The sequence below is a fragment of the Crinia signifera genome, chromosome 2, assembly GCF_055691185.1.
Source record: "Crinia signifera chromosome 2, ASM5569118v1, whole genome shotgun sequence".
NCBI classification, from domain to species: domain Eukaryota; kingdom Metazoa; phylum Chordata; class Amphibia; order Anura; family Myobatrachidae; genus Crinia; species Crinia signifera.
This window is the reverse complement of record NC_139218.1, coordinates 176972944-176987232: the sequence shown is the minus strand read 5'-3', so window position 1 is coordinate 176987232 and position 14289 is coordinate 176972944. Positions and strand designations below refer to the sequence as shown.

Here is a 14289-nt window from a genome sequence, read left to right as displayed (position 1 = left end):
TTGGCCCACAGGCCAGTCAGTCAAATATAATGAATGACCACTGATATGTAACAACATTGATGGCAAAGGCCACAATGGCCATCATTAATACTCATTCAAAACAATCCTTTCCAATTGGTTTATGTACTGTCAGTCAACAGTTTTCTATTTTACTACTTTTGATGGGACCATCATGCAATAGTCTTCAACCAGGAAGCCAATTGGTCAAGAATGTTCCTGTTATCAACCATCTTTGGCTTGTTTTGAAGGTTTTCAATTAGACTAGGGTGAGGAAGGACCTAAGTAAGTTATGGAGAGCAAATAAATTCCTTATGCAAATTAGTTTGGAAATTAGACCATCTGATTGGCTGATGCAATTCTCATTAGGGATGGCCATCGGCCATCGGCCATCGATGTTTATAAACCATCGATGGGTTATTGTCGATGTTCCTTAGTTTTGACATCGATTGGGTTGAACCAGATGGTTTCACACAATCAATGTCAAGCTCAAACTACTAGTTTTATTTTGTTATTTCCTGGGACACGGAGCATAGCTCCACCCACGACACCAGTGAAGCCCCGCCCCCGTATTCTGATTGGCCCACAGGCCAGTCAGTCAAATATAATGAATGACCACTGATATGTAACAACATTGATGCCAAAGGCCACAATGGCCATCATTAATACTCATTCAAAACAATCCTTTCCGATTGGTTTATGTACTGTCAGTCAAAAGTTTTCTATTTTACTACTTTTGATGGGACCATCATGCAATAGTCTTTAACCAGGAAGCCAATTGGTCAAGAATGTTCCTGTTATCAACCATCTTTGGCTGGTTTTGAAGGTTTTCAATTAGACTAGGGTGAGGAAGGACCTAAGTAAGTTATGGAGAGCAAATAAATTCCTTATGCAAATTAGTTTGGAAATTAGACCATCTGATTGGCTGATGCAATTCTCATTAGGGATGGCCATCGGCCATCGATGTTTATAAACCATCGATGGGTTATAGTCGATGTTCCTTAGTTTTGACATCGATCGGGTTGAACCAGATGGTTTCAAACAATCAATGTCAAGCTCAAACTACTAGTTTTGTTTTGCTATTTCCTGGGACATGGAGCATAGCTCCACCCATGACACCAGTGAAGCCCCGCCCCCGTATTCTGATTGGCCCACAGGCCAGTCAGTCAAATATAATGAATGACCACTGATATGTAACAACATTGATGGCAAAGGCCACAATGGCCATCATTAATACTCATTCAAAACAATCCTTTCCGATTGGTTTATGTACTGTCAGTCAACAGTTTTCTATTTAACTACTTTTGATGGGACCATCATGCAATAGTCTTCAACGAGAAAGCCAATTAGTCAAGAATGTTCCTGTTATCAACCATCTTTGGCTGGTTTTGAAGGTTTTCAATTAGACTAGGGTGAGGAAGGACCTAAGTAAGTTATGGAGAGCAAATAAATTCCTTATGCAAATTAGTTTGGAAATTAGACCATCTGATTGGCTGATGCAATTCTCATTAGGTATGGCCATCGGCCATCGATGTTTATAAACCATCGATAGGTTATAGTCGATGTTCCTTAGTTTTGACATCGATCGGGTTGAACCAGATGGTTTCAAACAATCAATGTCAAGCTCAAACTACTAGTTTTGTTTTGCTATTTCCTGGGACATGGAGCATAGCTCCACCCATGACACCAGTGAAGCCCCGCCCCCATATTCTGATTGGCCCACAGGCCAGTCAGTCAAATATAATGAATGACCACTGATATGTAACAACATTGATGGCAAAGGCCACAATGGCCATCATTAATACTCATTCAAAACAATCCTTTCCGATTGGTTTATGTACTGTCAGTCAACAGTTTTCTATTTAACTACTTTTGATGGGACCATCATGCAATAGTCTTCAACCAGGAAGCCAATTGGTCAAGAATGCTCCTGTTATCAACCATCTTTGGCTGGTTTTGAAGGTTTTCAATTAGACTAGGGTGAGGAAGGACCTAAGTAAGTTATGGAGAGCAAATAAATTCCTTATGCAAATTAGTTTGGAAATTAGACCATCTGATTGGCTGATGCAATTCTCATTAGGGATGGCCATCGGCCATCGGCCATCGATGTTTATAAACCATCAATGGGTTATTGTCGATGTTCCTTAGTTTTGACATCGAACGGGTTGAACCAGATGGTTTCACACAATCAATGTCAAGCTCAAACTACTAGTTTTGTTTTGCTATTTCCTGGGACACGGAGCATAGCTCCACCCATGACACCAGTGAAGCCCCGCCCTCGTATTCTGATTGGCCCACAGGCCAGTCAGTCAAATATAATGAATGACCACTGATATGTAACAACATTGATGGCAAAGGACACAATGGCCATCATTAAAACTCATTCAAAACAATCCTTTCCGATTGGTTTATGTACTGTCAGTCAACAGTTTTCTATTTTACTACTTTTGATGGGACCATCATGCAATAGTCTTCAACCAGAAAGCCAATTAGTCAAGAATGTTCCTGTTATCAACCATCTTTGGCTGGTTCTGCAGGTGTTCAATTAAACTAGGGTTAGGAAGGACCTCAGTAAGTTATGGAGAGCAAATAAAGCCCTTATGCAAATTAGTATAGAATTGAGACCATCTGATTGGTTGATGCAAGAGATTGGAGATGAAGACTATCAACTATTTTGCCCCCTTATACTTATACCTACAAGTAATCTACTGAAAAAATTTCCAAACTGTGTTGTTGGAGAAAAAAAAATCATGTGTGTGTAATGTAAAAAGATCTACAGGACCTGGTACTAGCAGGTGGTCTCAAATAAAACTACTAACTAGGCACAGCGCAGTTTAGCTGCCAAAAACAGCTGGAATTGGGCCTAAGCAGTGTGGTAAAGATGTTGTTCAAAGATACAGTGTCTGTTTGACCCCTTCCTTTTCTCTATACTATTAATCCAAAGAAAAAAAATTCCAATTTGAATAGCTACAGAAAAGAAGCATTTTCCAGAAATGTAAAAAATTACTAATTCATCTGGTGCTTTAATGTGGTCTCCCATCCAAGTACTAACCAGGCAAATCACTGCGTAGCTGCCAAGACTGTACACGATCGGGACTATCCAGTATGATACAGATGTAGGTGAAGACTATCAACTTTTTTGCACCCTTATACTTATATCTACAAGTAATCTACTGGAAAAGTTTCCAAACTGTATTGTTGGAGATAAAAAAAATCATGTGTTGGTAATGTAAAAAGACCTACAGGACCTGGTACTAGCAGATGGCCTAAAATAAAACTACTCTCCCCAAAGAAAAAGTTATCAATTTGAATAGCTGGAGAAAAGAAGCATTTGCTAGTAATGTCAAAATTCTTACAGCACCTGGTGTTATCACGTGGTCACCCATCCAAGTACTAACCAAACCTATCACTGCTTAGCTGCCAAGATTGGACATGATTGGGCCTAGTCAGTAACAGTTGTAGGTGAAGACTAGCAACGGTTTTGCCCTCTTCTACTTACAGGTATATCTACAAGTAATCTACTGAAAAAGTTTCCAAACTGTATTGTTGGAGTTAAATAAAATAATGTGTTGGTAATGTAAAAAGACCTACAGGACCTGATACTAGGCGGTGGTCTAAAATAAAACTACTAATCAGACACAGCACTGTTTAGCTGCCAAAAGCAGATGGAATGGGGCCTAAGAAGTGTGGTAAAGATTTTGTTCATGGATATATTGTCTGTTTGACCCCTTCCTTTTCTCTATACTATTAATCCAAAGAAAAAAAATCCAATTTGAATAGCTACAGAGAAGAAGCATTTTCCAGAAATGTCAAAATTCCTAATGCACCTGGTGTTCCCATTTGGTCTCCCATCCAAGTACTAACCAGGCAAAACACTGCTTAGCTGCCAAGACTGGACATGATTGGGACTGTCCAATGTGATGCAGCTGGAGGTGAAAACTCACAACTATTTTGCCCCCTTATACTTATATCTACAAGTAATCTACTGAAAAAGTTTCCAAACTGTATTGTTGGAGATACAAAAAATCATGTGTTGGTAATGTAAAAAGACCTACAGGACCTGGTACTAGCAGATGGTCTAAAATAAAACTATTCTCCCCAAAGAAAAAGTTATCAATTTGAATAGCTGGAGAAAAGAAGCATTTGCTAGTAATGTCAAAATTCCTACAGCACCTGGTGTTCCCACGTGGCCTCCCATCCAAGTACTAACCAGTCCTAACACTGCTTAGCTGTCAAGATTGGACATGATTGGGGCTATCCAATGTGATACAGCTGTAGGTGAAGACTACCAACATTTTGCCCCCTTATACTTATATCTACAAGTAATCTACTGAAAAGGTTTCCAAACTGTATTGTTGGAGATAAAAATATCATGTGTTGGTAATGTAAAAAGACCTACAGGACCTGGTACTAGCAGATGGTCTAAAATAAAACTACTTTCCCCAAAGAAAAAGTTATCAATTTGAATAGCTGGAGAAAAGAAGCATTTGCTAGTAATGTCAAAATTCCTACAGCACCTGGTGTTCCCACGTGGCCTCCCATCCAAGTATTAACCAGGCCTAACACTGGTTAGCTGCCAAGATTGGACATGATTGGGCCTAGCCAGTGTGGTACAGCTGTAGGTGAAGATTAACAACGTTTTTGCCCTCTTCTACTTACTGTATATCTACAAGTAATCTACTGAAAATTTTTCCAACTTTATTGTTGGAGTTAAATAAAATAATGTGTTGGTAATGTAAAAAGGCCTACAGGACCTGATAGTAGCCGGTGGTCTCAAATAAAACTACTAATCAGACACAGCACTGTTTAGCAGCCAAAAGCAGATGGAATGGGGCCTAAGAAGTGTGGTAAAGATTTTGTGCATGCATATATTGTCTGTTTGACCCCTTCCTTTACTCTATACTTTTAATCCAAAGAAAAACAATCAATTTTGAACAGCTACAGAGAAGAAGCATTTTCCAAAAATGTCAAAATTGCTACTGCACCTGGTGTTCCCATTTGGTCTCCGATCCAAGTACTAACCAGGCCAAACACTGCTTAGCTGCCATGACTGGACATGATTGGGACTATCCAGTGTGATGCAGCTGGATGTGAAGACTATCAACTTTTTTGCCCCCTTATACCTATATCTACAAGTAATCTACTGAAAAAGTTTCCAAACTGTATTGTTGGAGATAAAAAAAATCATGTGTTGGTAATGTAAAAAGACATACAGGACTTGGTACTAACAGATGGTCTAAAATAAAACTACTCTCCCCAAAGAAAAAATTATCAATTTGAATAGCTGGAGAAAAGAAGCATTTGCTAGTAATGTCAAAATTCTTACAGCACCTGGTGTTATCACGTGGTCTCCCATTCAAGTACTAACCAGGCAAAACACTGCTTAGCTGCCAAGACTGGACATGAATGGGACTATCCAGTGTGATACAACTGGATGTGAAGACTATCAACTTTTTTGCCTCCTTATACCTATATCTACAAGTAATCTACTGAAAAAGTTTCCAAACTGTATTGTTGGAGATAACAAAATCATGTGTTGGTAATGTAAAAAGACCTACAGGACCTTGTACTAACAGATGGCCTAAAATAAAACTACTCTCCCCAAAGAAAAAGTTATCAATTTGAATAGCTGGAGAAAAGAAGCATTTGCTAGTAATGTCAAAATTCTTACAGCACCTGGTGTTATCACGTGGTCTCCCATCCAAGTACTAACCAGACCTATCACTGCTTAGCTGCCAAGATTGGACATGATTGGGCCTAGCCAGTATGGTACAGCTGTAGGTGAAGACTAGTAACGGTTTTGCCCTCTTCTACTTACAGGTATATCTACAAGTATTCTACTGAAAAAGTTTCAAAACTGTATTGTTGGAGTTAAATAAAATAATGTGTTGGTAATGTAAAAAGACCTACAGGACCTGATACTAGGCGGTGGTCTAAAATAAAACTACTAATCAGACACAGCACTGTTTAGCTGCCAAAAGCAGATGGAATGGGGCTTAAGAAGTGTGGTAAAGATTTTGTTCATGGATATATTGTCTGTTTGACCCCTTCCTTTTCTCTATACTATTAATCCAAAGAAAAAAAATCCAATTTGAATAGCTACAGAGAAGAAGTATTTTCCAGAAATTTCAAAATTCCTAATGCACCTGGTGTTCCCATTTGGTCTCCCATCCAAGTACTAACCAGGCAAAACACTGCTTAGCTGCCAAGACTGGACATGATTGGGACTATCCAATGTGATACAGCTGGAGGTGAAAACTACCAACTATTTTGCCCCCTTATACTTATATCTACAAGTAATCTACTGAAAAAGTTTCCAAACTGTATTGTTGGAGATAAAAAAAATCATGTGTTGGTAATGTAAAAAGACCTACAGGACCTGGTACTAGCAGATGGTCTAAAATAAAACTACTTTCCCCAAAGAAAAAGTTATCAATTTGAATAGCTGGAGAAAAGAAGCATTTGCTAGTAATGTCAAAATACCTACAGCACCTGGTGTTCCCACATGGCCTCCCATCCAAGTACTAACCAGGCCTAACACTGCTTAGCTGCCAAGATTGGACATGATTGGGCCTAGCCAGTGTGGTACAGCTGTAGGTGAAGACTAACAACGTTTTTGCCCTCTTCTTCTTACTGTTTATCTACAAGTAATCTACTGAAAATTTTTCCAACTTTATTGTTGGAGTTAAATAAAATAATGTGTTGGTAATGTAAAAAGACCTACAGGACCTGATAGTAGCCGGTGTTCTCAAATAAAACTACTAATCAGATACAGCACTGTTTAGCAGCCAAAAGCAGATGGAATGGGGCCTAAGAAGTGTGGTAAAGATTTTGTTCATGCATATATTGTCTGTTTGACCCCTTCCTTTACTCTATACTATTAATCCAAAGAAAAACAATCAATTTTGAATAGCTACAGAGAAGAAGCATTTTCCAAAAATGTCAAAATTGCTACTGCACCTGGTGTTCCCATTTGGTCTCCGATCCAAGTACTAACCAGGCCAAACACTGCTTAGCTGCCAAGACTGGACATGAATGGGACTATCCAGTGTGATACAGCTGGATGTGAAGACTATCAACTTTTTTGCCTCCTTATACCTATATCTACAAGGAATCTACTGAAAAAGTTTCCAAACTGTATTGTTGGAGATAAAAAAATCATGTGTTGGTAATGTAAAAAGACCTACAGGACCTTGTACTAACAGATGGCCTAAAATAAAACTACTCTCCCCAAAGAAAAAGTTATCAATTTGAATAGCTGGAGAAAAGAAGCATTTGCTAGTAATGTCAAAATTCTTACAGCACCTGGTGTTATCACGTGGTCTCCCATCCAAGTACTAACCAGACCTATCACTGCTTAGCTGCCAAGATTGGACATGATTGGGCCTAGCCAGTATGGTACAGCTGTAGGTGAAGACTAGCAACGGTTTTGCCCTCTTCTACTTACAGGTATATCTACAAGTATTCTACTGAAAAAGTTTCCAAACTGTATTGTTGGAGTTAAATAAAATAATGTGTTGGTAATGTAAAAAGACCTACAGGACCTGATACTAGGCGGTGGTCTAAAATAAAACTACTAATCAGACACAGCACTGTTTAGCTGCCAAAAGCAGATGGAATGGGGCCTAAGAAGTGTGGTAAAGATTTTGTTCATGGATATATTGTCTGTTTGACTCCTTCCTTTTCTCTATACTATTAATCCAAAGAAAAAAATCAAATTTGAATAGCTACAGAGAAGAAGCATTTTCCAGAAATGTCAAAATTCCTACTGCACCTAGTGTTCCCATTTGGTCTCCGATCCAAGTACTAACCAGGCCAAACACTGCTTAGCTGCCAAGACTGGAAATGATTGGGACTATCCAGCAGGGCCGTTTCTACAGGCGGACAAGCCGTGCAGCCGCCCGGGGCGCCGTGCTTGCCACCACGTGACTGCACGGCTTGTCCGCCACTGCTAGCTGCCGGGGCGCCGCACCAGCTCCCCCATGACCCGCTGTATCACTTTTGCTGGAGCGCCGGGTCAGCACGGGGGAGCGCTGCGCTACTGAAGGGACACCTGACAGCCGGAAGGATCTCTCCCTGCCTTCCGGCTGTCAGTATGAGCAGGGGCGGAGCTTGACCTATGGACTGGTACAGCGTTGCCCAGGCCACGGGTAGATGGGGGGCGGAGCTTGGCACTAGCGTGCATAGTAAGCGCTGCCGCAGCGCCCAGCAGACAGAGGGAGCCTCCAGGGAGACAGCAGCTGCGGAGTCTTCACATTGTGGAAGCTGCAGGCTGAAGACAGTGACAGGGGGAGTGACGGAGGGAGCTAGAACAGGAAGCAGCTCAGAGGACAGGCTGGAGGAGGAGCAGGAGTGTTCCGTTATCAGGTTAGTGCATGACATTATTTCTACCTCTGCACTGCAGCTCCATGCTGGCTGGTACTGTGTGTGTGCAAGCAGCTCTGTGATGTAGGGTGTGTGTTTATGTACTGTAGCTTGCCACTGACACCAATATGTGTGTAGGTGACCCCCTGGGTGTATCAATAAGAGCTGGCAGTGACCCCTGTGTGTGTGTGTGTGTGTGTGTGTGTGTGTGTGTGTGTGTGGGCTGGCAGTGACCCCTGTGTGTGTGTGTGTGTGTGTGTGTGTGTGTGTAGGCTGGCAGTGACCCCTGTGTGTGTGTGTGTGTGTGTGTAGGCTGGCAGTGACCCCTGTGTGTGTGTGCTGGTAGTGACCCCTGTGTGTGTGTGTGTGTGTGTGTGTGTGTGTGTAGGCTGGTAGTGGCCCCTGTGTGTGTGTGTGTGTGTGTGTGGGCAGTGACCCGTGTGTGTGTGTGTGTGTGTGTGTAGGCTGGCAGTGACTCATGTGTGTGTGTGTGTGTGTAGGCTGTCAGTGACCCCTGTGTGTGTGTGTGTGTGTGTGTGTGTGTGTGTGTGTGTGTGTGTGTGTGTAGGCTGGTAGTGACCCCTGTATGTGTGTGTGTGTGTGTGTGTATATAGTTAGGTACTGATCCCTGTCAGTGTGTGTGAGTACACTGGCATTGTGTGTTTGTGTATAGGAGAACACTGTCCTGTGTCTGTCTGTATTTGTGTGTGTGTGTGTGTATGTGTAGGCTGGTAGCTGACAGGAGGCTCACATTTTAGCCGCCAGTCCCCCCAATGCCCCACATAGCCCTCCCAATACCCCCAGAATAATCAATCCCCATCTAAAAATTTGGACAGCACAGTGGAGCCTGGCACAATCATGCCTAAGGCCTGCCAAGCACCGCTGCCCATAGTCCGCACAAGAGCCACCCAGGCCAGCAAAGCCTGCTAGTGGCCAGCCACCAGGGAAAAAAATTAATAAAATGGGTGTCACTGCACTGGGCCATGTCCACTTTACTGGAGACCACACCCACCTTCTTTGTAGCCCCACCCTGGGTCAGCCACGCCTATGGCGTGGCAGGTCCTGGTTTTAACCATGCACAACTTGTGAGGTATGGGATCTCCCTGAAACCAGTTTCCGAAAGTAGTTAAGTATGAAGACAGCGGTGGGCGTGGCCTCAGCATCCATGCGCTGCACTAGTCCACCACCGCTGAGATGGAAGACCCCAGATGTTGTGTCCCTATGGTGAAGACCCGGCAGGCTGGCTGCTGCTATAGGGAAACTGCTGCCGCTGTGCCTCCGAGATGGAAGACCCAGCCGCCGCTGACATGCTTTGTGCAGGTAGTGGGGGGCACTGTGTCACTGTGTATAAAAGCAGTGGGGGTGGGGGGGCTGTGTAAGAGGGGAAGGGTGGGGGTTACGCTTAATGTAATACTGCTTTCACATCGTAAAATGAAGGTTCACACCAGGATTTTGAAACTGGTCAGTCCCAGCGTGAACCTGCATTTTGGGATGTCCTTGTGCAGCCTGTGCCAGGCCTGCGCAGGCATCAGGAAGAACAGCAGCTAACCTCATCCCACCTGACCAGGAAAGATAAAGGAGGTGATGTGGGATATGTCAGGGAGGTGTGTGGTGGCCTCCTTCATCCCTCCTCGCCCGGCCCCAGAGACACACTGGGGCCTACACAGCATCCTAGGAGCCCCAGCAGTGCCTCGGGGGCCCCGCATTGTAACCGGGTCCGCGGGGAGTGATGCCCTCCCACCATCACTAGGACCGTCTTATTGTCTTGGGACATGATGCCTGTCGTGTGGCCGAACCTCCTGGACTTCAGCCGGGATGCGTGTAAGAGGATCCTTTGGAAACTGGGTAATTACCAGCTCTTTAACCCCCGTTATTCTGGTGCGGCTGCACTGCGCATGCGTGAGGGGCGCTTTTGTGCCTAGCCGGTGCTACTATGCATGTGCAACAAGCAGGAAATCCCCCATGGCAACTAGCATGTAATCACCCCATGGCAACTAGCAGGAAATCCCCTGTGGCAATGAAGATGTAATCACTCCATGGCAACAAGCAGGAAATAACCAGTGGCAACGAGCATGTAACTCCTGGCAACTATCATGTATAATGGCCATTATGATGTGGAGCATATTGTGTAATGGGCATTATGCTGTGGGGCATAATGTGTAATGGGCATCACGGTGTGTGGTGTAATGGGCATCATGGTGTGGGGCTTAAGGGGCATTATGGTGTGGCATGTAATGGGCATTATGGAGTGTGGTATAATGGGCCTCACAGTGTGGGACATAATGGGCATCATGGTGTGGGGTGTATTGTGTTAAGGGGTGTAATTTGTAATTGGCATCACGGTGTGCGGCATAATGTGTAATTGAAATTACAGTGTATAATGATTTATGTAGCCTGTCATTGTTTGGGCTTGATCTCTGAGGCATACTAGGTCACTGTGTGGGCATTTAGGTTTTTATGTCACTGTGTGGCCTTCAGCCCGCCAACTTGAGTGTGGAGGACAATGACCATTCCTGCGGTAACCAATGCTTGGTCATGCAGGTTGCAAGAGTGAGGTGTAAGGTAATTGTTCTCCTGCTAGACCACACCCTTATATTAAGCCACACCCCCTTTAATTAAGCCGCACCCCTTTTTCGGCGTGCGCGCCTTCGGCGCGCACAATATAGTCTCTTTCACATTATGAATGGGGGGGGGGGGGGGCGCATTTTCATTTCTTTGCCCTGGGAGCTAAATTCTCTAGAAACGGCCCTGCTATCCAGTGTGATACAGCTGGAGATGAAGACTATAAACTATTTTGCCCCCTTATACTTATATCTACAAGTAATCTACTGAAAAAGTTTCCAAACTGTATTGTTGGAGATAAAAAAATCATGTGTTGGTAATGTAAAAAGACCTACAGGACCTGGTACTAACAGATGGCCTAAAATAAAACTACTCTCCCCAAAGAAAAAGTTATCAATTTGAATAGCTTGAGAAAAGAAGCATTTGCTAGTAATGTCAAAATTCTTACCGCACCTGGTGTCCCATCCAAGTACTATCCAGACCTATCACTGCTTAGCTGCCAAGATTGGACATGATTGGGAATAGCCAGTATGGTACAGCTGTAGGTGGAGACTAGAAAAAGGTTTTGCCCTCTTCTACTTACAGGTATATCTACAAGTAATCTACTGAAAAAGTTTCCAAACTGTATTGTTGGAGTTAAATAAAATAATGTGTTGGTAATGTAAAAAGACCTACAGGACCTGATTCTAGCCGGTGGTCTTAAATAAAACTACTAATCAGACACAGCACTGTTTAGCTGCCAAGAGCAGATAGAATGGGGCCAAAGAATGGGGCCAAAGAAGTGTGGTAAAGATTTTGTTCATGGATATATTGTCTGTTTGACCCCTTCCTTTTCTCTATACTATTAATCCAAAGAAAAAAAAATCCAATTTGAATAGCTACAGAGAAGAAGCATTTTCCAGAAATGTCAAAATTCCTAATGCACCTGGTGTTCCCATTTGGTCTCCCATCCAAGTACTAACCAGGCAAAACACTGCTTAGCTGCCAAGACTGGACATGATTGGCACTATCCAGTGTGATACAGCTGGAGGTGAAAACTATCAACTATTTTGCCCCCTTATACTTATATCTAAAAGTAATCTACTGAAAAAGTTTCCAAACTGTATTGTTGGAGATAAAAAAATCATGTGTTGGTAATGTAAAAAGACCTACAGGACTTGGTACTAACAGATGGTCTAAAATAAAACCACTCTCCCCAAAGAAAAAGTTATCAATTTGAATAGCTGGAGAAAAGAAGCATTTGCTAGTAATGTCAAAATTCTTACCGCACCTGGTGTTATCACGTGGTCTACCATCCAAGTACTAACCAGACCTATCACTGCTTAGCTGCCAAGATTGGACATGATTGGGCCTAGCCAGTATGGTACAGATGTAGGTGGAGACTAGCAAAGGTTTTGCCCTCTTCTACTTACAGGTATATCTACAAGTAATCTACTGAAAAAGTTTCCAAACTGTATTGTTGGAGTTAAATAAAATAATGTGTTGGTAATGTAAAAAGACCTACAGGACCTGATTCTAGCCGGTGGTCTTAAATAAAACTACTAATCAGACACAGCACTGTTTAGCTGCCAAGAGCAGATGGAATGGGGCCTAAGAAGTGTGGTAAAGATTTTGTTCATGGATATATTGTCTGTTTGACCCCTTCCTTTTCTCTATACTATTAATCCAAAGAAAAAAAAATCCAATTTGAATAGCTACAGAGAAGAAGCATTTTCCAGAAATGTCAAAATTCCTAATGCACCTGGTGTTCCCATTTGGTCTCCCATCCAAGTACTAACCAGGCAAAACACTGCTTAGCTGCCAAGACTGGACATGATTGGCACTATCCAGTGTGATACAGCTGGAGGTGAAAACTATCAACTATTTTGCCCCCTTATACTTATATCTAAAAGTAATCGACTGAAAAAGTTTCCAAACTGTATTGTTGGAGATAAAAAAAATCATGTGTTGGTAATGTAAAAAGACCTACAGGACTTGGTACTAACAGATGGTCTAAAATAAAACTACTCTCCCCAAAGAAAAAGTTATCAATTTGAATAGCTGGAGAAAAGAAGCATTTGCTAGTAATGTCAAAATTACTACTGCATCTGGTGTTCTAATGTGGTCTCCCATCCAAGTACTAACCAGGCAAACCACTGCTTAGCTGCCAAGACTGTACACGATCGGGACTATCTAGTATGATACAGCTGTAGATGAAGATTAGCAACATTATTGCCCTCTTATACTTATATCTACAAGTAATCTACTGAAAAAGTTTCCAAACTGAATTGTTGGAGATAAAAAAATCATGTGTTGGTAATGTAAAAAGACCTACAGGACCTGGTACTAACAGATGGCCTAAAATAAAACTACTCTCCCCAAAGAAAAAGTTATCAATTAGAATTGCTTGAGAAAAGAAGCATTTGCTAGTAATGTCAAAATTCTTACAGCACCTGGTGTTCACACGTGGCCTCCCATCCAAGTACTAACCAGTCCTAACACTGCTTAGCTGTCAAGATTGGACATGATTGGAGCTATCCAATGTGATACAGCTGGAGGTTAAGACTACCAACATTTTGCCCCCTTATATTTATACAAGTAATCTACTGAAAAGGTTTCCAAACTGTATTGTTGGAGATAAAAAAAATCATGTGTTGGTAATGTAAAAAGACCTACAGGACCTGATAGTAGCCGGTGGCCTCAAATAAAACTACTAATCAGACACAGCACTGTTTAGCTGCCAAAAGCAGATGGAATGGGGCCTAAGAAGTGTGGTAAAGATTTTGTTCATGGATATATTGTCTGTTTGACTCCTTCCTTTTCTCTATACTATTAATCCAAAGAAAAAAAATCAAATTTGAATAGCTACAGAGAAGAAGCATTTTCCAGAAATGTCAAAATTCCTACTGCACCTGGTGTTTCCATTTGGTCTCCGATCCAAGTACTAAACAGGCCAAACACAGCTTAGCTGCCAAGACTGGAAATGATTGGGACTATCCAGTGTGATACAGCTGGAGATGAAGACTATCAACTATTTTGCCCCCTTATACTTATATCTACAAGTAATCTACTGAAAAAAATTCCAAACTGTATTGTTGGAGAAAAAAAAATCATGTGTTGGTAATGTTAAAAGATCTACAGGACCTGGTACTAGCAGGTGGTCTCAAATAAAACTACTAAATAGGCCCAGCGCGGTTTAGCTGCCAAAAACAGCTGGAATTGGGCCTAAGCAGTGTGGTAAAGATGTTGTTCAAAGATACAGTGTCTGTTTGACCCCTTCCTTTTCTCTATACTATTAATCCAAAGAAAAAAATTCCAATTTGAATAGCTACAGAAAAGAAGCATTTTCCAGAAATGTCAAAATTACTACTGCATCTGGTGTTCTAA

At 42.1% G+C, this 14289-nt stretch overlaps 1 pseudogene; it reads right to left on the bottom strand.

The window, feature by feature from the left end:
- Nucleotides 1-6477: 6477 nt before the first annotated feature.
- LOC146060811 (5S ribosomal RNA) lies at nucleotides 6478-6596 on the bottom strand (annotated as a pseudogene).
- Nucleotides 6597-14289: the final 7693 nt, after the last annotated feature.